Raw genomic sequence first — 21,732 nt, forward strand, 5'->3', positions numbered from 1 at the left:
GAACCAGAGGTAATAAGCAAGAACTGAAGGGAGTTTTTGCCCTAAGAACATCTGCTACTGTACTCCTTAAGCTTCTGTTTCACATGTGTATGGGGCAGGGAAAACTAGGCACAAAGCCTAGGGGTTAGGGAAAGAATCAAATAGGGGTCCAAAAGATCAGAAGCTCAATGTTGAGAGTAAATGAGAAATAATCTTCCATACAGAAGAGGCAAGAAAAGTGTCCCAAATTTTGCATTGAGTAAAGGGAAGTAAAATCTCTCCCAAGAATTAATGACCACAATATGGCCTTCATATAGGTTTGTGGCCTGAATTCACACTATCTGGAAGGGAGGGACTCAATTAGAGAATTAAGTTTCAAGAAATAAAAGAGAGTCTTGGAAATATTTTCAAGGAACAAAGGCTATAAAATATGACCAAGCAGATTTGAGAAAGAACCAAATTTGAGATGGAACTTTTATAAATTAAAAAATGTATAATTAAAATGAAAAACTCACTGGACAGATTAATCACAGCTAAGGAATGAATTAGTGTACTAAAAGGACAAAAGAAATGATCCAAAATGTAGCTCAGAAAGACAAAGGGAGAGAAAACGTGAGTGAAATAAAGCTAAGGAATAAAGAGTTAAGTAGTCTACCAAGTATTTAATCAGATTTCCAAAGGCAGATAAAATATAAAGAACAGAGGAAAAAGTGATATTCAAAGAAACAGTGGCTGAATTTTTTCCCAGAAATTTTGAAAGACAAAGCAACTTTCAAATCCAGGAATGCCGATGAATTTCAAGCAGGAAAAATACAAAATATATACACACCCTAGAAAACTCCTAAGACTAAAGAACACCAAAGATAAAGTTTTTAAAGCAACCAAAGGGGGCAAAAGAGGAGAGAGAGACAGAGACTCAGAGAGACAGAGAGACAGAGAGAATTAGACCAACAGGTGACCACTTAAGAGCAACAATGAAAGTTAGCAGGCAATGAGAAAATATCTGATTACAAAAAATAATTGTCCTAAAATTCTATATCTGTAGAAACTCTTTTCAAGAGTAAAGATAAAGAAATTTTCAAACAGGTAAAACCCCACAAAGGAAATTCTAAAGGATTTCAGGCGGAAAGAATATAATGCCAGAATGGAAGATTTGAGATACAAGTAAGAATGATGAGCAAACTTACTTGTAACATTTGAGTAAATCTAAACAAACCTTAATTATAAGAAACAATTACACCTCACCTATGAGGTAAGGGGAAAAAAGATAAATTCAAAATACTGTATGCAAATTCCAAAGATGACGAAAGTGTTCTAAATTTCTTTTATTTGAGGAGAAGGAAAATAGCGATGTAACTTTAGCCTTATTAGGTAATGATTAATGCTTTAATATCTAGGGTTACCTCATTAGGTTATGATAAATGCTATAATATGTATGCATAACTAAAATAATTTACATAAAAATAAAAATAAATATTACCATTCAAATAAGTTAAAAGGGGAAAAAATAAATGAGTAATAAAAAAAGCAACAAAAAAGAAGAAAAAAGAAGTTTGGGAGGCTATTATTGGTGAATAATAGTAATCACAGTAAGGGGAGGACAAATTAAACAAGCTAATTGTAAGCAAAGATTATAAAGTGTGCATTCCACTTACCACATTTACTCACACACACACACACACACACACACACACACACACAGGAAAAGAGAGAAAGAAAAGTAGAGAAAAAAGTGAGAAAGTGTGCCATGTTCTGGCAACAATATCCTGAAAATAAAAAGACCCAAAACAACTTAAAGTTAAATGCTCCAAAAGATAAACCAGAGAAATATTTACTTAAAGACATCTTCAAGACAATAACCATTATGGAAATGAAGAAATTTGTTACATAAAAATAAAAAGACAGACCCACCAAGAAAATATAATAGTGAGGATGTACATAATAACAACAATAATCTTAAAATATACAAAGCAAAAATGATAAAATTTCAAGGAAAAATGAACTAGTCCAGAATCACAGATGGAGAGGCCAACACAATTTTGCCATTAATTGATAGCTCAAGCAGAAAAATTATCAGTGAAGATATAGGACATTTGAATGACACAAGTTAGATTTAGTATTTATAAACAGAACACTGCATTTAACTTAACAGAAATACACATTCTTTTCAAGGATTCATGAATTGTTCTTCTTTTTTTTTTTTTAACAACTAGATACTAGAGCATAAGCAAGCCTCCACAAATTTCAAATGATTGGTATCCTATAGACTGCAATCTCTACCCCAATATAAATACCCCCATAATTTGGATATTTTAAACATATAAATCAGAAGTCAAAGAAGAAATCAGAACAGAAATTAAAAAACAAATCAAATTATTATAAAAATACATATACAAAAATCATGTAAAGAGATAAAATTAAAAGCAAAAATTACAGCATTAAATGAGAAAATAAGAAAATATAAAAAGTAGATTTTTAACTTCTAAAATAAGACACTTTATTTTTTTTTTTTGTTTCTTCTCAGCGTAGCAGTATTCATTGTTTTTGTACCACACCCAGAGCTCCATGCAATACATGCCCTCTCTAATACCCACCACCTTGTTCCCCCAACCTCCCAACCCCTGCTCCTTCAAGACCCTCAGGCTGTTTTTCAGAGTCCATAGTCTCTCATGATTCACCTCCCCTTCCAATTTCCCTCAACTCCCTTCTCCTCTCCATCTCCCCATGTCCTCCATGTTATTTGTTATGCTCCACAAATAAGTGAAGCCATGATAATTGACTCTCTCTGCTCGACTTATTTCACTCAGCATAATCTCTTCTAGTACCATCCATGTTGCTACAAAAATTGGGTATTCATCCTTTCTGATGGAGGCTTAATACTCTATAGTGTATATGGACCACATATTCCTTATCCATTCGTCCATTGAAGGGCATGTTGATTCTTTCCACAGTTTGGCAACCGTGGCCATTGCTGCTATAAACATTGGGGTACAGATGGCCCTTCTTTTCACTACATCTATATCTTTGGGGGTAAATACCCAGTAGTGCAATTGCAGGGTCATAGGGAAGCTCTATTTTTAATTTCTTGAGGAATCTCCACACTGTTTTCTAAAGTGGCTGCACCAACTAGCATTCCCACCACCAGTGTAAGAGGGTTCCCCTTTCTCCACATCCTCTCCAACACATGTTGTCTCCTGTCTTGCTAATTTTGGCCATTCTAACTGGTGTAAGGTGGTATCTCAATGTGGTTTTAATTTGAATATCCCTGATGGCTAGTAATGAACATTTTTTCATGAAGACACTTTATTTTTTTTTTTATATTTATTTATGTGAAAGAGAAGGAGCACATGCAAGCAGGGGGGAAGGGAAAGAGGGAGAGAATCTCAAGCAGATTCCCTGCTGAGTCTGGAGCTCCATGCAGGGCTGATCTCATGGCCCATGAGATCATAACCTGAGCCAAAACCAAGAGTTGGACACTTAACTGACTGAGCCATCCAGGCATACCAACATAAAACAATTCAGAGAAGAGAATAATTCTAAGGAAATTAGCAGAAGAAAAATAGTTAAGATAGGAGAAAAAACATTAAGCAAAACACAATGAAGACACAAAACTAAATGTAAACACAAATGAAAGGATCAGTAGAGTCAAAGTTAGTTTTTGAAAGCACACACAAAAAAATAGACAAAACTCTGAGATGATCAGAGGGAAGAAAGGTCAGAAAAAAAAGAACACAGACAATATTAACAATAAAAAGGAATTTATAACTACAGTGCAGCAGAGATAAAAGAATATTATGGATAATATTATATGGACAGGAATATTCTACAATATTATTATTCATAAATGCAATATTATTATTCATAAATAAGTTGGACAAATTTCTAGAGAAATGTGTTAGCCAAAATTGAGTCAGTAGGAAATATATCTACAACCATGAAATAAACTAATTTTCCCATAAGGAAAACCAAGTACAGAGAAGTTCACAGATGAGTTTCTATCACTTAAAAAAAATAAATAAATAAACTCACCGAAACTTTTCCAGAAAACACACCTCAATTCATTTTATGAGGCTGACATAATTTTGATACTGGAACTAAGCAAAAACACAAAAAAAGGACATTTATAGGCCAATATGATATACAAACATAGATGAAAATACACTAAACAAAAGACCATCAAACAACCCAGCTGCATATGAAAAGGTTAACACCATGGCCAAGTTGGTTTTAGCCTAATGTTTCAGCTGTTCTAACATTAGAAAACAGATTAATGAAACTCACTGCATTAATGCGCTAAAAAAGGAAAACTTTATGATCATCTTAATAGATGAAGAAAAACAACTTTATAAAATTCGACAGCCACTTATAATAAAACCTTTTAGTAAACTAGAAATACAACAGATCTTCTCTAAACTGATTAAAGGGCATCTACCAAGAGAAAAAATACCAGGAATGACATACTTATTGATGACATGTTGAAAGCATTTCCTATGAGACCAAAAGCAAAATAAAAATCCCCAGTTCCCACTAACTTCTATTCATTATTGTACTACAGATCTTAGCTAGTGTAGAAAGAAAGAAAACTTATAAGAATGGAAAGAAACAAAACTGTCATTATTTGCAATTAATATGATTTTCCACAGGGTTGCCACATCTGCCTATGCACAACAGCACACAGCCAAGGGAGTGAGAGGAGCTTGCATTTGGCATTCTGCTGTGACCACCCAGTCACACTCCTTACACAGACACAAACCTGTAGTCCCCTGGGCATGCCCAGTCTCCAGGGATTCACATCTCTCCAGATGTCGTTCCCTAATTCTTATTAAAATGTAGCATGAACTAGCGAGTCACTCTCATTGTGAATATAGAAAACTCAAAAATATCTATAATATAAACTATTTTAATTCATAAAATGGCTTAAGAAGTTGGCGTTAAATGAATATACAAAAATCAAGTGTAGTCCGAGACATTGACACAAATGTAAAGTGAAATGTAGAACAAAAAGCATTAATAAGAGCAACAAAAATATGTAAGGTATATACATGTTAATCTTAAAATGTGCAAGTTCCTAAATGAGAACAAATATTATTAAAATATATTAAAGAAGGCCAAAATAAATGAAGAGATAATTCACATATATAGATAGGAAAATGTCAATTTACTGTAAACTGATGTATAGATACAATGTAATCCCAATCAAATCCCCATAGGATTTTGTCATAGAACTTCATGAGTTAAATCTGAAATGTATAACCAAGATTATTCCTGAAAAAGAAAAATAATATCTAAGGTCAAAAACAAGACAAGGGTGCCCACTTTCAACACTCCCATTCAACACAGTACCAGAGCCCTAGCTAGAGCAATTAGGCAAGAAAAGGAAATAAAAGGAATCCAAGGCAGAAAGGAGGAAGTAAAACTGCCTCTGTTTGCAGATGACACAATATTATGTATAAAAAACCCCTAAAAATAAATATATATAAAAATTATATATAAGAACCCTAAAAAATACCCAAAAAACTGTTAGAACTAATAGATGAATTCAGTATATTTCAGGATTAAAAAGCCACATATTAAAAAAAAGTTGCATTTCTAAACATTAATAACAAACTAAAGAAGAAATAAAGAAAATAATCTCATTTACAGTAACATCAAAAATAATAAAATACTTGGGAATAAATTTAACTAGGGATGTGAAAAATATGTACACTAACAACTATAAAACACTGATGAAAGAAAGTGAAGAAGACAAAAATAAATAGAAAGACATACTATGTTCATAGATGAGAATAATTAATATTGTTAAAGTGTCTATACTACACAAAGCAATTTACAGACCCAATATAATTCTTACTAGAATTCTAATGACATTTTTTGAAAGATTTAATTTATTTATTTGACACAGAGACATAACGAGAGCAAGAACACAAGCAGGGTGAGTGGAAGCAGGAGAAGCAGGCTTCCCATGAGCAGGGAGCCAATGCGGGGCTCCATCCCAGGACCCTGGGATCATGACCTGAGCTGAAGGCAGATGCTTAACAACTGAGCCACCCAGGTACCTCTCTAATGACATTTTTTCAAAGAAAGAGAAAACTATCCTAAAATTCATATGGCACCACAAAAGCCTTCAAAGCAATCTTAAGAAAGAACCAAACTAGAGGTTTTCTCCTTTCAAACTATATTACAAAGCTATACTAATCAAAACTGTGTGGGAAACTGATAAAAACAGATACCTAGACCAGTGGGGAAAATTGAGAGCCCAGAAATAATCCCCCGCAAATATGACTAACTAACATTTTACAGGGAGCCAAGAATACTCAATGGGGAAAAGAAAAGCTCTTCAATAAGCAGTGCTGGGAAAACTAAATATTCACATGCAAAAGAATGAAATTGGATCCCTCTCTTATAGTGTCCGCAAAAATTAATTCAAAATAGATTAAAGTCTTTGTTGTCAAACCTAAAACTATAAAACTAGAAGAGAGCATGGGAGAAAAACTCTCTGAAATTGGTCTCGACAATGACATGGTGGCCGCCCTGGGCTCATGAGGCAATGAAAAGACTGTGACGGAGAGGAAGGGTCTTCCTCCTACCTCACCCCCTTGTGCCTTTCTTTCTTCCTCCTCCTCTCCTTTCCGGCCAAGTCTCATCCATTTCCCCTAAGGGCACTCTAATGCTACATAAAGGCAAGACTTCCCAGCACCGCAGGAAAATAGGGTGCAAGCCCACAAACTATTTCCCCATCATCACTTGTGCAAAAACTGATTTGAACGCCTATCTGGGTTTGAACAAAGGCAGTGCCAGGATTTCAAGTGTCTCTGTTTTTGCACTGGAGACCCTTCCCTGCTAAGTATGAAGATGAAAAAAACTGGAAACTGATCAAAACCTTATTCAGAGTTGGAATGGAAAGATTTACGGTGACAGCACTACCTGGCTGAAACTGTTCTGAGATTGCTTTGCTGTAATTCCCCTGAATCCAGTCACTGAGTTTGGAGGTGAGCTGCACAGAGAGGGAGGAAAACCCGTCTGCCCTTCTTGCAATGCGGTTTCGAATCACGCTCGCAAGGCTGCCGTTAGCAACCACCTCAAGTCCAAGACTCACACCAAGAGCGAGGCAGCATATGAAGAGCAAAATGTGAGAATGAAGCAGAGGCTTCTAACTGCATCCCTTCAATGCTAAAGTACTGCACAAACAGAAAGTCACTGCTATCCAAGACTGTGTGAAAATGTGCCTGGAAGCCAACATCCCACTTGAGAAGGCTGATCACCCAGAAGTCCATGCTTTCCTGTCTCGCCATGCGAAGAACGGAGCCTCCATACCTAAATCAGACCTGCTGAGGAGAGCATATATGCCTCATGGACATGAGAATGAGAATAAATTCCTCAACTCACAAGACTGTTGACAAGGAGGTTGTGTTAACCATGTTATCAAGATAAATGTGGAGTATTTGAGTTGACAACAGCAAAAGAAAATACAAGCAACAGAAGCAAACAAAAACAAAAATAAAAAACAAAACCAAATGGGACTATAACAAGCAAAAAAATGAAAAGACAACCTGTAGAATGGGAAAAATATTTGCAAACCTTACACATCTGATAAGGGGTTAATATCCAAAATATATAAGGAGCTCCTACAACTCAACAGCAAAAAACAAACAAAAAAAAAAAACCCTTAATTTAAAAATCAGTTTAAAATGTAAAAAGGCTCAAATAGACGTTTCTTCAAAGAAGACATACAAATAACCAACACATACATGGAAGTTGCTCAGCATCACTCATCATCAGGGAAATGCAAATCAAACCACAAGGAGATATCACCTCACCCCCGTCAGAATGGTTAGCATCAAAAAAGACAAAACAAATGTTGGTGAGGATATGGAGAAAAGAGAAGCCTTGTGCAATGTTGGTGGAAATATAAATTGCTAAAACCACCATGGAAACAGTATGGCAGTTCCTCAGGAAATTAAAAGTAGAACTAGCATACGATCCAGCGATCTTACATCTAGATATATATCCGAAGGAAATGAAACCAGAATCTCAAAGAGCTACTCATATCCCCACATTCCTTGCAGCATAATTCAGAAGAGCCGAGGCATGGAAATATCACATTTTCTATATATATGGAACACGATATATACACATATATATAATATATACATATACACATACATATATATACACACATATATATGTATATATATATATATATATATATATATATGCGTGCAGTGGAATATTATTCAACCATAAAAAAGGAAATCCTGCCTTTTGCAACAATATGGATGGATCCTAACAGCATTATGCTAAGTGAACTAAATAAGGCAGAGAAAGAGAACTATTATATGACCTCACTTATATGTAGAATCTAAAAAAGCTGAATTCATAGAAACAGAAAGTAGAATGGGGGTTGCCAGGGGCTGGGGGTTGGGGGAAATGAGGAGATATTGGTTAAAAGGTACAAATTTGCAGATGAATGTGTTCTAGGGATCTAGCATATGGCCCAGGGGATGACTATAATTAGCAAAACTGTATTGCATCTTTGAAAGCTGCTGAGAGTAGATCCTCAATATTCTCACCACAGTTACAAAAAAAAAAAAAAAAAGTTAACTGTGAGTTGATGGGTGTGTTAACTCACCTTACTGTGCTAAGCATTTCACAGCCAATACATATATCAAATCATCACGCTATATACCTGAAACTTACACATTATTACATGTCAATTATATCTTCATAAAGCTCGGGGAGAAGAAAAAACAAGAAGGCCCAGGCTTGATCAGATACCTACCACCACGCTAACAGTCTGTGACAGAGAGCAGAGGGCCTGCTTTCTGCCTGGGCAGCCTGGGCATATCCAGGGACAGCCCCTCAGCACTGCACCTAGGGCTGCCCCAGCTTAGGATACTTTAACCTTACGGAGCACCCATGTGTGGGGTCTCATGCTTTTATCCTGATACTTCTGCCACCTGATTAAAAAAAAAAAAAAAACCCCACAGCCCGCATCTCATACAGTCCTTATGACTCCTTGACAAACCCAAAATGTGGCACAAAAAGAAAACAGACTAGCAGTTAAGAAACCAACAGTCTCCCCTCAGCTCTGCCAATAACTAACCTTGTGAACCTGGTCAAGTTACTAACCTCTCCAGACCTCTTTTCTCAAACTGGAGATAATAATACACTTTTGATTAATCTGGCACAGTTGTTGTAAAGACTGAAATATAATAATGGAGTGGACACTGCTTTGTATCGCTACACGAGGTCATGAAAGTTAGAGGGATTTTGTTAGGCAATATGGTCTGTGGAATAAGAGTCTCTTAAAAGACCCGAAGGAATAAATCTAAAACAGTGGGATTTCAGGCAAAGCGAAAAATGAACCCAGGACCAAGATAGAAATCTAGAAGTTGGGGCCTAACCAAAAATCTCTATTAACATAATGTAAGCAAGAAACCCAGAAGGTTATAAGAGGACAGGTACTCAAGAATTGGCTTTTCCAATCCTGCAACTTGTGCAAAGGGAAACCAAGCCCGGGAGAAGGTGAATGACTTATCCAAATCACAGAGTGAATTCGTGGCTGAACCCAGACTAGGACTCAAGTACTTTCTTCCCTCCCTCTCAGTTCTGTCCTGATACTGGCCCATGATGCTATGCTGGTCTACTCTGGCCCACAATGCCCCCTTGGAGAGAGAGTGCAATGACCTGTCACCTGAAAAAAATGCCACTGCCTCCTCACTGAGGGATGCTGAACTTGGGGGCACTTATTTTCCTGCATCTGCAAGTTCAGCTTGTTCATGAGGATAAGTCACTCTCCTCCATGTGGAAATCCCTCTGCCAAATCCACAGTACAAGACAAACAGAAAGTGTTGACCAAGAGCTTAAGAACCAATTCCAAACCCAGTACTAACCCAGACCACAGGGCCTGGGCTGGCAGGAGCTATGGCCCAAATCCCTGAGACTCTTCAGAAAACTGTCTCCTGTTCAGCCCTCCCCACTAGGATCCTGGATGTGTCAAAGGACAATTCCATCTGTAATCCTGTCTTCAAGTTGCAGACTTCTGCATGCTGTGGTGAGAGGACATGTTCTTAAGGAAGGGGCTTCTAGCTGGCTGGGACAACAGAAAAGCAACTAAGTGGGTCTAGTGAAGTCTCTGGGGGCTGAGCCTCACAGACAAGACCAACTCTGGACTTGTGTCCCAAATATGCATCCCAGGTATCTATGTGGGGGCTGCCTCCCACAGGGGAGGCTCCCTATCTCCTGCTGGGCAGGGACTTTGTCTCTTGCAATGACCTCAGGCACGGGACACCCTGGACTATTACACATCCATCTCCTTACCGTCTTGGCAGTCACTTTCATGGGTAGCCACCCCCTTTACTCACTCACACCCATGGTCCCCAGTGAGGCTTTGCTAAGAGCTCTGAGTATAACTGCAGTAGAAATGGTCACAGGCCAGGCCACACGAGTGCATGAGGGATCCAGAACCAGGCTCTATCCACATCGGCAGGCAGCCCACCTCTGGCCCAGCCTGAGACCTGTCTAACACCTTCTTGGTCTGGATCAAGAGGGAAGACGGCATGGTCATGGTTGGGGCAGGGGTGTGGACAGAGCATCTGCTCTGTATCAGGCCCCAGCTAAATGACAGAGAAGTAAATGAATCAAATAATTTTCTTTTTCTTAGAATTTCCTCTTCCACTGAAAGAAATATATAAATGTATAATTCAATCTAGTAATTCCCCCAACAGGAGTTCAAATAAGATGCTTGACCTTTCTCTTGCCACATGTGCTCTCTCTATGGCCTTAAACATCTTATGTCCCTTCTGGGGACCAATTGCCAATTGTCCTATCTAGAAGAGGAGGGGAGTGGATCAAATGAACTTCTACTCTGAAATTTATGTTCCCACAATCCCATGACTCCCTCCCCAGAAGCTTCTACAAAAGTCATCATGGCCAGAGGCCAGACCCAAACTCTTCTCCAGATTGTTCCGCCCACAACTCAGCTTGTTCTATGTTCTTTGCTCAAAGGTAAGTTACAGAAGACATTTGGAATTTGTCCCAGTGATAGCTGTTCACATCACCTGCTGCTATCATTGGCCATTAGAGCCCCCACAGCATTGCATTCCTGCTCACTGGGCACCTGGGGGCCACCTCAACAGTCTCTCCACTCTCAGAACCTATGGGTCATATAGCTAAGAAAGCTGGCACAAGGCAATTGTTTTCTTATTGGCCTCCAGCCTAACCCAGGCATTCTGGTGTTAGTTTCAGCCCCTTAAAATATAGCTTTCATAACATCTCCTTGAAAACCCCTTATGTCTCCCCATTATCTCTCTTTTTTTAAACATTTTATTTATTCATTTGACAGAGATCACAAGTAGGCAGAGAAGCAGGCAGAGAGAGGAGGAAGCAGGCTCCCTGCTGAGCAGAGAGCCCGATGTGGGACTCGATCCCAGGACCCTGGGATCATGACCTGAACCAAAGGCAGAGGCTTTAACCCACTGAACCACCTAGGCGCCCCTCCCCATTATCTCTTAACTCAAGTCTGAACTCCTTAGCCTGGCTCTCATGACTCCCCAGACCCTGCGTCCAGGTCACCCCACCTCAACTGGCATTACCACCCTTTATTCCCCCCCATCCTTTATGTTCAAGCCACAAAGCAAGTTTCCTGCTATTCTTTAGAACTGATTTGCTGGCCCCGCCCATCAAGATTCAGCATAAATGTGGCCTCCTCCTGGAAGTATATTCACACTCCCCAAACCACAAGGCATCCAAAATACTGAAGCATTGATATGATTTATTCTGGTCTTGCCAGGGCCCACTTGGTTTTCTAACTGACTGGTGATCTCCCATGGGTGTATCTAGCACCCCCTGCTGGGGTCCAAGTCCTTGAAGAATACGTTCCAAGCAACCAGCCTTTAGCATAATGCTCTATGTGCGGCAGGTAAAGACTTACTAAAGACCAGTAAATACTTGTAAAGAATTGCCTTGAAGATAGCTGGACAGAGAATGGAGGGACAGGGGAATGGATGAACAGTGATGAAAAGCCTCAGACAGAGGCCATGTCACAGTGGTAAAAGAAAGACTGAAATGGATGGAGAAATAAATAAGTAAGACCTCGGTCCTGGCCACCATAATATCTCAGCTGCATTATTACAACAGGCTCCTAACTTGCCTTCCTGCCTACTCTCATCAAATTGCCATCCCTGCAGCCAGAGCATGTCATTTCTCTACTCAAAACCTTCCAATGTCCACATGTATCACACAGATTAAGAGCCAAAGTTCTCCAATAGCCTTCATGACCTCACCAAATGATTGCACTGACTTCAACTCTTTGACTTTCATTTCATTCCAGGTATATGGACCTTCACGTTCCTCAAGCATTCATCAGGACTTCCACCTTTCTCTTCCCCCAAATATTCACACAGCTTGCCCTTTCACTTCCTCCTGGCCTCTGGTTAAATATTTGCTCATCAGAAAAAACCCTCCTGAGCCTATATAGATACATAAACCTTCCCCCACACTTGGGGTTCCCTTGCCTTTGTTGTATTTCTCCACAATGCTCAGGACCATTTACATGCTGTATATCAACCTGCTTACTGTCCATCTTCCCACACCAGGAAGCAGATTCTACAAGAGCATGTGTTTTGCTCACTGCTGTATCTCCAGTGTCTAGAACAATGCATGGCCCAGAGGAGATACTAGGTGGATAGCTGCTGGCTGGATCAGTGAGGGATTCAGTGAATGGGTCTGTAACTGAGATCCCTGACACCTTCGGGCATTTTTCTAAGATGTTTTTGTCTGATGTGGTTGACATTGTCTTGTGTCTGCTCAGTTCTAGCCCTGTCTAATATTACAACAGATGGACAGCACACATTCTTAGGGGTTCTTTGTAAATGGAAAACTTAAGAGAACTGAACGACATCTTCTGGAGGGGATATGGCCAGAATTAGTCTACTGCCTGCTTCCTAAGGCCACATTGTAAAATCCTGCTTTCCCTCTTCCTGCCAGCCTCTTTGCAAATTCCACAAGGCTAAAAGCACAGTTCTGGTAGAAGATGAAGAAGAAAACAAATGCGTCCTCTTTCCCATGGTGGAACTCTGAGGGGGCTGTGTTTCTCTTGGCCCTTTGGACCCCAGGCCCAACCACCTCTGCAGAGCCCAGCTACCATCTTCCATTTATCTGATCAAGGAGCCTAATTCCTAAGCTCATATCACACTGAAAAGGGGGACAGGACACTAGAAGAATAGAAAGTGGGATAAGAAGGGCAATCGTCGTGACAGCTTCTGGTCTCCCTTTCTTCCTGTTAACTACCTACAATCACACATGGCCCTCAAACAGCACAGTTGACATCTCTCCACCCCAATGGTCTCTTTGTCTGAGCTTTTGGGGTGTGAGAACCATGTGAAAGAAGGATGAAGAAGAGGGACTGCGATTCACCATTCTTGAGTCCCTCTACAAACCCAATACAAATTCTTGTCTGTGGCTGAACAGGTGAGTGTTGAAGGAGGGTGAAGGGAGTAAGTGACTTAAGTGAACACCAAAAAGATCATTGAATGGGTGAGTGAGGAAAGGAAGAGTCAGTGAGCCACAGTGACTGAATAGGCTATCTGTCCCAGTGCTAATGGCCTCATTGCAAGGATGGCTCCCTGGGCTTAGTAAGACTCTCCAAATGCTCTTGTAGACCTAAGTCTAGTACAACCTCAGGGGTGGGAAGAAGACTGTCAGCTCCTGTTCCACGTATCATGCAAATAACTCTCAAGCTCCAAGCAGGCTTCATAAGTTTGTTAAGATCCTTCATAAAAGCAGCCATGGAGCCCAGTCAGGACCACCTGGAGGCCTCTCAGATCTCCTGTATCCTCTACAAACCAGGGTAGATGGGTGAGCCACAGCTCAGGAATGCCTTGTGACTTAGCTCCCTTCTCCAGGGAGCTCCTTAAAATCCTCTAAGAATTAGATGTCATCTATCACCAGTCCCCCCTGCAGAAGCTTCTGAATGACAAGTCTAATTTGTGTTGCCCAAAAGATGGTAAGATCTTTGAGAGGGAGGGGCTGATAGGCACCTCAAATGCCATATGTCTTAAAACGAATTATTATCTCCCTCCCCCCACAATCTACTTCTTCCTTAAAATTTTTATTCTACTGAATGGCACCACCATCTACCTGGGTGCTCAGCTGATAAAACTTCACTTATTCATTCACCCAACAAATATTTTCAGCATGTCTCAGTAACATATTAACTGCTAGGATCAAGCAATGAGCAGCCCTCATGGAACTCATGATCTAATAGGAAAAAAAGACATTATCATGTGATAATTATAAATAAAGGTGAAGTTACAACTGTGATAAACCCTTGAAGGAGGTAAATGGTATTTTAAAGCCTTACAAAATGGGATTTGGCATAGTCGTGGAGGTCATGGAAATGACAGCTGAGCTACAGACTGAGAGATCAGTACAAATTCAGGATGTGAAGATATGAAGGAAGAGTGTGCTAAGCAGGGGAACAGCAAATGCAATGCCCAATGGTAGGAGGGAGTCTGACAAGCCCAAGAGACTGAGACTACACTAGCATGGCAGAAGGAGATTGCTGGATAGGAGGACACAGGAGATGGTGGTAGCGTTGGACAAAGGAAACCTTGTAGGACTTACTAAAGTGTTTGGTCTCTATCTTAAGGTCAACAGGAATCAACTTAAAAATTTTCAAGGACAGAAATGACATTAACAAGTTGTGTTTTGAAAGGCACTCTAGCTGTTCTGCAATCAACAAATTGGAGAGAGCTAGCATGGATACAGCTGGACCGGTTAGGAGGCTCTGGTGGTTTTCCAGAAAGATGAAAATGGTGCCTTGAACCAGAGTGATCCTAGTGGAGATGGACAGACAGAAGTGATGAATTTCAGAGATATTTACAAGAGAACATCAACCAGACTCGGTGAGGGATGGGACGTGGGCTCTGAGGGAAGAGAGGTGCTGAGGAGGATTGCCAGCACTCTCTGATGTATGCAGCTGCATAGAAGAAGGAGCTGGTCAAGGAGATCTGACATATCTGAAGAGGACCCCACAGGAATGGGATAGTACCGGGAAAGAGCCCAGAAATCCCGTTTCAGACATGCTGAGTTTGAGAGTCCATTTGACTTTTTTGTCTCCCTCCCTTTCTGCATTTGACTGGTCATCTGATTCTACCTCCTCTCCGCCTTGTCTTAATTAAGGTCCTTGTCATTAAAACAAACTCCAGGCTTTCATGAAATATCACCTCCTCAACGAGGCCCTCTTTGACCACTGAATTAAAAGTACCCTTAAGCTACTACTCTCTATTTCAGTCACATGTGGGGTTTTTTCCTTTCTAAAAATAGAGAATAATTTCTTGTATTTTTAATCATAGAAATAAATATGGACATACAGGTCTATGTCTTAGCTCTGTTTGCTAAGAGGGCATAAAAGCAATGACACACCCAAAGCAAGGAGCACACGTTGCCCCAGAATTTGGTTTCTAAACACCATTCTCCACTAAAAGGATCCAGAGCTTCTTGGAGAAATGGCTAGTTCCAGGGCTAGAAACCTCCTATTATCTCTCAAGATCCAGACCAAGAGTTTTCACCTCTGGGAAGGCCTCTCTGATTTGCCCTAGTAAGAGAAGATAGGTAGGTCCTCTTCTGATATGGCAAGGAGTCCTGTAGCCGCTGGAATCATGTCCCACAGATAGGCCTGTTGCTTACTGTTCACAAGCCACGTGATCTGACTGCAGCTGGAAGACCAGAATATGCCCTGCTCACATTTCCCTGTGCCTTGCACAGATCCTGGCACACCCCAGGGTCTCAATTAATCTGTGTGGTATGAATAAATGAATAATAGTAACTGAGAGTTCTGTATCTTCTGAGAGATCCCCCTGACTTCATTATTCTCAAAAACCACAGTATGAGAGAAATTTGTTCTTGCCTTATTTTACACACATGGAAAGTGAGGCCCCGAGAAAGTAAGATAACACAGAGTCTGAGTTAGAGCAGGAGTCCAGGGCTGTTGCCAATCAGTCTGGTGTTCTTCCCCCAGAAAGGGAGGGGGATACAGAGGAAAGATATGCCATTCATGGTTCCCCTATTCTATGAAAGATACTATACTTCAGTAAACTTTCTAGTGCTAGCAACACCCTAACATTATAAGGAACCCCATTTTACAGACGGGGAAACTGAGACTCCAGGTCAGATCTGTCTGTTTTTCTCTGCACATGGCTGGAATGTACATCCCTCCTCTGACCCTCCATCAGAGGCAGGGAGACAGCCTGAGTCCATCTTTCTGTCTCTCAACCATGTCCTTTAAACCAGCACCACACACAGGCTCATAGTGCAGCCCACACTCCCAGACCACAGGCTGTATTTTACATGGTTTCCAAACCCAGGATATTTGGGTTGTAAGACAAAACCTCCATTTCTCCAGCAGAAAGTGAACACTACACATAATTACCCAGCCAAACTGCTGATGTCTACAGACACTGCATCATGCCGAAAAGGGTCTGGTCTGCCCAGAGACGTCCTCGGCGGATCCTAGACTCCCCCAGAGCTTGGCATTAAGGGGACCCTGGAACTGGGGGAGGGAGACTGAGCTGGCTGGATCACAGAGTCCTGGGGGAGCCTCCATTCCTTGGGCAGAGACTGATCCAGGGGAGAAGTGGAAACACAGAGGCCCAGCACTGCCCACCCCAAGAGAGTGGGGGTGATCCCTGCCAAATCCAAGAGACGTTCCCATCCCACCCCTGCTTCCCACAGCATGGCAGTCTCCATTTGTGACTGGTAAGGCTGAAGATGCTCATGTTCAAGTCCCGGAGTCAGAGACGTCAAGCCCTTAGCCCTTCCCCAGTTGTCCTAAGGGGTGGATTTTCCTGTTTTCAGAGCTTTAGAACTGGGGGAGTGGTTAGCAGACATTCCCTACAGACCCTGATGGCAGACAGACCTGGAATGGACTTGTGGCCAGCTCTTACTTAACCTCGCTGGGCTTCCGTTGTCCTATCTTTAAAACAGGAACGCCTCTCTCACAAGGTGGTTCCAGAGGTTTCATGAAACAAAAGATGCAAAGAACCCGCAAGGGGCTGGCCTTTAGCAGGTAGTAAACAAATGGGAGCAACCCTGCTGTAAGTCCTCCCCCAGCCACTCTGACTGCTGGGCCGGCCACATGCTCTTGCTGGATTTTAAGCCTGTTCTCATTTGGTTGAGCTAAAAGTCCTGAGAACACCCCAAATCCTTACCAGAGACACAATCAAATCGGTCTTACCTTTTTGAGATGACATTTAGCAGTGAAGGAGGAAACCACTCGCCTCACCCTGCCCCCTGCCCGCCCCTGCCCCCACAGCATATCTCCCAGCACCAGGTATTTATTTCCCAACGCCTCAGGCCAATGACTCCTCTTTCCCACTTTGAAACCAAACGTTTTGGGGAGGCTCAGTCTTAAATGTGGTTAACAACAGCCACCAGCATGTGGGGGGTGGGGCAGGGTGGTGACTTAATACACAGAGAAGCAGAATCCCAATACAGTATCTGAAAGCCTGCCATTAGAGTCCTTCTAATCATTCTTTAGTACTAAACACGCCCCCCCACAAGTGGTCCCCCTGTCAGACATTAATAGGGCAGGGAAAAGTAGTCAGTCTTGGAGTCAGTTAGTTAGTAGAAGTCTCATCAACTTTCAAAGCAGCCCGAGCCCTGCCCTGCATACAGAGGCCCCTAGTGACCAACATCTCTTATGGGTAAGAGGTGACAAATGATGCCCTCACCACCTGATATACTTGAAACCCCTTCATTGGGAAGGAGAAAAAAGTGAGCATTTATCTATGCCTGCACAGGTCCAGGAAAGGGGGCAGAAAAGCCTCCACATTTCAGAGCCCAGACTCCTCAACCTGAGCTCTGGTTATAGAAGAGCCATCATGATCGGAGACCATGTCGTCCACAGTGGAGGAGGCAGAGCTCAAGTCCAAAAGACACAGACCTCCCAGCAGAGCCCTGGGCCTAGACAGGGTCATATGAAGAAGGGGTGGCCATGGGGTCAGGGCCAGGCTTAGGGCAGGGGTCAAACTCCTTTGGGCATCCAGACACTCACTCTTTTGAGACAGGGAAGCACTGGCAGCTGAAGTCCTCAGAGCAAGGGGCATTTATCAATGGCCCAATTCATTCTCAACAATCCCCATTGTCTGAGCCAGTACAGAGATAGGCATTATCACTCAGAGCGACTAGAAAGAATAGCCCCAAGACACAGTCATGAATCCAAGGCCAAAGATACAGAAGCCAAAATTGAAACATGGCTTGGAAACCATGCGAAATATTTGAAATTGGAGCTGTCCCCCCACAAATCCAGGCAGCACACTTCCCATCCTCACAGGCAAATAAAAGGCTTAATTGCTAGTTGTTCATTTATTTATTCTGATCTCTTTCTACAAAGGATGTGGGAGTTTACATTTAAAGATGTGTGTACTATGTAGTTGTTAAAGCAGAAATTAGAAGTCAAGCCAGATTTCCAATGAACACAATTACTAGGCTGGAGCAATATGACAGACTAAGAGCCTCCTGGCAGCTAGAGTAGGAAGAGAAACCCACAGGTTCGGTCATGCGCTCAAGTCACGGAGACCTATAGAAATCCCTTGAGTGCTCTCTGCCTCAGTTTCCTTATCAGGAAAAAAAAATGGGACTATTAACCTAAGAAAGTTGTTGTGAAAAGTAAATGAAATAAAGCAGATTTTTTTAAATAAAGCAGATTTAAAGATTCAGTCCCTATGTTTCTATTACCATTATGACACATGTGATTATTACCATTACTTTGTTGTCTGATTTCTCCTTTTTAAACTGGAACTATGTGAACTTAGTGGGGTTGCCCTGATGCTCCACATTGTTGTTCTGAAGTTCTGACTGGCAGGTATATGTATTTGATTAAGGGGGGGAGGAATAGATCAGGACTGAGTCCCTATGAGTCCTCCAGTTTTCCAGTCTTGTCTTGCGTCCTAAGGTGGCTGGGGCCCTACAGAGGGTAAGGCCGGAGAAAGTAGGCAGACTTCTTCACTGTGCAAGAAGGCTGCCAGGCTGACCTCAGCCTGCCTCATTGAACCATCCCCAGGGTTCAGGCTGAGGACCAGGGCAGGGGAGAATAGATCCCTGCACCCCACTCAACAAATGGCTGAAGATCATCTCTCCCCGCATACAAGGAGACTTGGTGGGGTGAGAGCTCAGGCACTCCTTGGACTAAACCATAAACCCTAAGTAAGGGTAAATCAATGTCATCTTTCTAACTTCCCAGTTGAAGGAGCACATAAGTCTGGGCACCCCACTGAAGCCTGTCCAGAGGAGAATGACCTGAATGGAAAAGGTCTAGAAGCCATAATAACAATAACAACAACAACAACAACCTGATTTTGGGTCACCTACCCCTCCAAGCACAGTTTAGTGTGTCCCCAGTGGTCTCCAGAGGAAGGAGATCAGGGAGAAAAAGATTCTGTCCAGGGAAGGGATAACCACTGGGGGAAGGGGGAGGAGCAAAGCCAAAGGCAGCCCTTCCAGCCTAGCAGAGATGAGAGACTCAACACAGGACCGATTAAGACCAAAGACAAAGAATCAGCCCAGCTCAACTCACTGTCCCTCTCTGTCAAATGACTGCGTGGCCCCAGCCCATAGAAGACTCATGGTTTTTCTACAGCAGGGAGAATCCAGAGTGCAAACTAGAGCCCAGTACAAATTACAGGTGCCGTGCTCTGCCTCAGCCTGCAAGCCTGGCCTTTTCATTTATAAGAGGGTAAAAGCTGTTTCTAAGGCCAGACCCTTAAGCCCCAGGCTATGTGGGCAGCCTCAGTTCTAGACCAAATGGGAAACCCCAAAGACACTGTGTTACCATCTTCCCTGAAGAACCCGCAGCCAAAGTCCCTAACTTAAGATCATCCCTACTGTGGCCAGCTTCTTGGACTCATTGTCCATGGTCCTACGGGTAGGTTAAAGGGGACCCAAAAAGGGGATCTGGAGGCTGAGAGTACATTAAGCCAGGGGGGCATATCTATGCATATGCACATTCTACATGTGTTGCATACATGTCACTGTCCACAAGTGTATGTATTGGAAGTGCGTGAGTATCTGCATGGGATGTCCTGACCAGAAGCGCGTGCAAGGCTAGTGTGTGTGTGTAGGAATGTATGTACATGGGCAGCTGTGAGTGTGTGGGTGTGAGTGCCCTCTCAGTGTTTGTGAGTATGCACAACTATGTGGTCTGCCCATCCACTCTCTCTGTCCTCCTGCTCCTTCTGTCGTGACAGTGGGTACCCCAAGTTGTCTCCTCACCCTGGCCAGCCCGCTGGGGTCCCTCAGAGCCCCATCTACTCCAGTGTCAGGGGAAGACACTGAGCTCGCTCCCTGCTCACAGCCCTGAGAAACCAAAGCCGCCAAAGTGACCCACAGAGAAGGCACCCCAGCTGGGGACAAGTTTGGTCACCCTGGAAAGTCGGAGTTCAGATAACACTCTTTATCCTTATTCTGTCTTCATGGGCTCACTCACACACAGAGTCAACCGTCCCCACGGGTGCCCTCTCTCAGCCCACCTGCAGGCTTCCTACCCCACACGAATGTAAGTACAGGAAAGGGACACCCATGCCACCTGTGGATACTTTCCTCTCCGCCCCGTCCCCCCGCCCCCCCCCCCCCCACACAGGGACATACTCTCTCAGAACTCATACTCCTACCCTGGGACGCATGCTAGAAAGTTCCACAGGCTTAACACATCCACCCAGGCACTCCCTCCCACTGCCCACTGCCACTCCTACACCTACTGTCCAAAGAGTCGCAAGCATGCTGCACCCCCTACTAGGCTGGCCCACCTGGTAGGGCCCCAATCAGCTGGCCCAGGGGGGTTACTCACCTCGAGGGAGCGGGCGGGGAGCCGGGTGCGCGCGGCGGCCGGCGGTGGCAGGACGCAGCTGGGGCTCCAGAGGCCGGGCCAGCCCAGGGGCCGCCCGCCGCCCTGCGCCCCCGCCCCGCTTAGCCCCAGCCCGCCCACTCCCCGGCGGCCGCAGGACCTTCCACGACAGCGCGCCCCCTGCCAAGCCTCGGTCCCGGTCCCGTGTCAGCCACCGCCGCCGGAGTCTCCACCCGGCCTCGGCCTCGAAGCTATTTTGGTGCCCCCGCGGTGGAGACTGTCGCTCTCTGGTCTGCGGGGAGCGCTGGAATGGGGACGCGGTCAGGCTGAATTAGAGCCCGGCTCACCCCGGGACCCGGCAGGAGGCACGCGGGAGCCCATGAGGCAGGGGTGCCCACGTGTGCCCCGTAGGCCAACATCTGGAGAGGGGAAGGGAAGGAGAGGGGAGCGCTTCCCTTGGAGCTGAAACAAAACAAGGAGGGGTTTGGGTGCGGTTCACAGGCTCTGTGGACAGAGCCGCCAAACTTTGAGCAGTCCCCAAAAGCCTGGAATGCCCCTGGGTTTATTGACCACAGGTGCTTCCCTTTGGAAGCTAAGTCACCCATAAAAGATCACCGACCTCCAGACCACCGACCTGCCAAAACCCACAGACCTGTTTGTTGAGCCTCCTTCTAACTTGGAGCACATCAGTCTTCCCCTCTGGATGTCTTTGTGTCAGATGGCTAAGTCTAGAAAAGAAGGCTGATTCCTACCCAAAAGCTCAGGAATGTTGCATTCCTGAATTCGAAGGAAGCTGCAAGGTCATTCCGTCCAAGTCCCTCCACCCTGCCCGGAATCCAGTGGGGCCTGAAGGGCCTCTACCCACTCTGGGAGATCACCAAGGTAAGTCAGCCCCTAGCCTCCCTGGGGAC

General features: G+C 43.3%; 1 protein-coding gene and 1 pseudogene across 1 annotated transcript in view; one reads left to right on the forward strand and one right to left on the reverse strand.

The window, feature by feature from the left end:
* The window catches only part of INSC (INSC spindle orientation adaptor protein), a 119,125-nt gene extending 98,252 nt beyond the window's left edge, over positions 1-20,873 (reverse strand). The window contains exons 1-2 of the mRNA XM_013055857.2: positions 20,825-20,873; positions 4,009-4,073 (exon numbers count right to left, since the gene is read on the reverse strand). The gene's annotated coding sequence lies outside the window, so the exon portion shown is untranslated. The remainder of the gene's footprint in view (positions 1-4,008; positions 4,074-20,824) is intronic.
* Positions 6,876-7,376, forward strand: LOC101672413 (annotated as a pseudogene).
* Positions 20,874-21,732: the final 859 nt, after the last annotated feature.

Source organism: Mustela putorius, unplaced genomic scaffold (genome assembly GCF_011764305.1).
Source record: "Mustela putorius furo isolate JIRA1106 unplaced genomic scaffold, ASM1176430v1.1 tig00003859_pilon_pilon_pilon, whole genome shotgun sequence".
In the NCBI taxonomy this organism is placed as follows: Eukaryota; Metazoa; Chordata; class Mammalia; order Carnivora; family Mustelidae; genus Mustela; species Mustela putorius.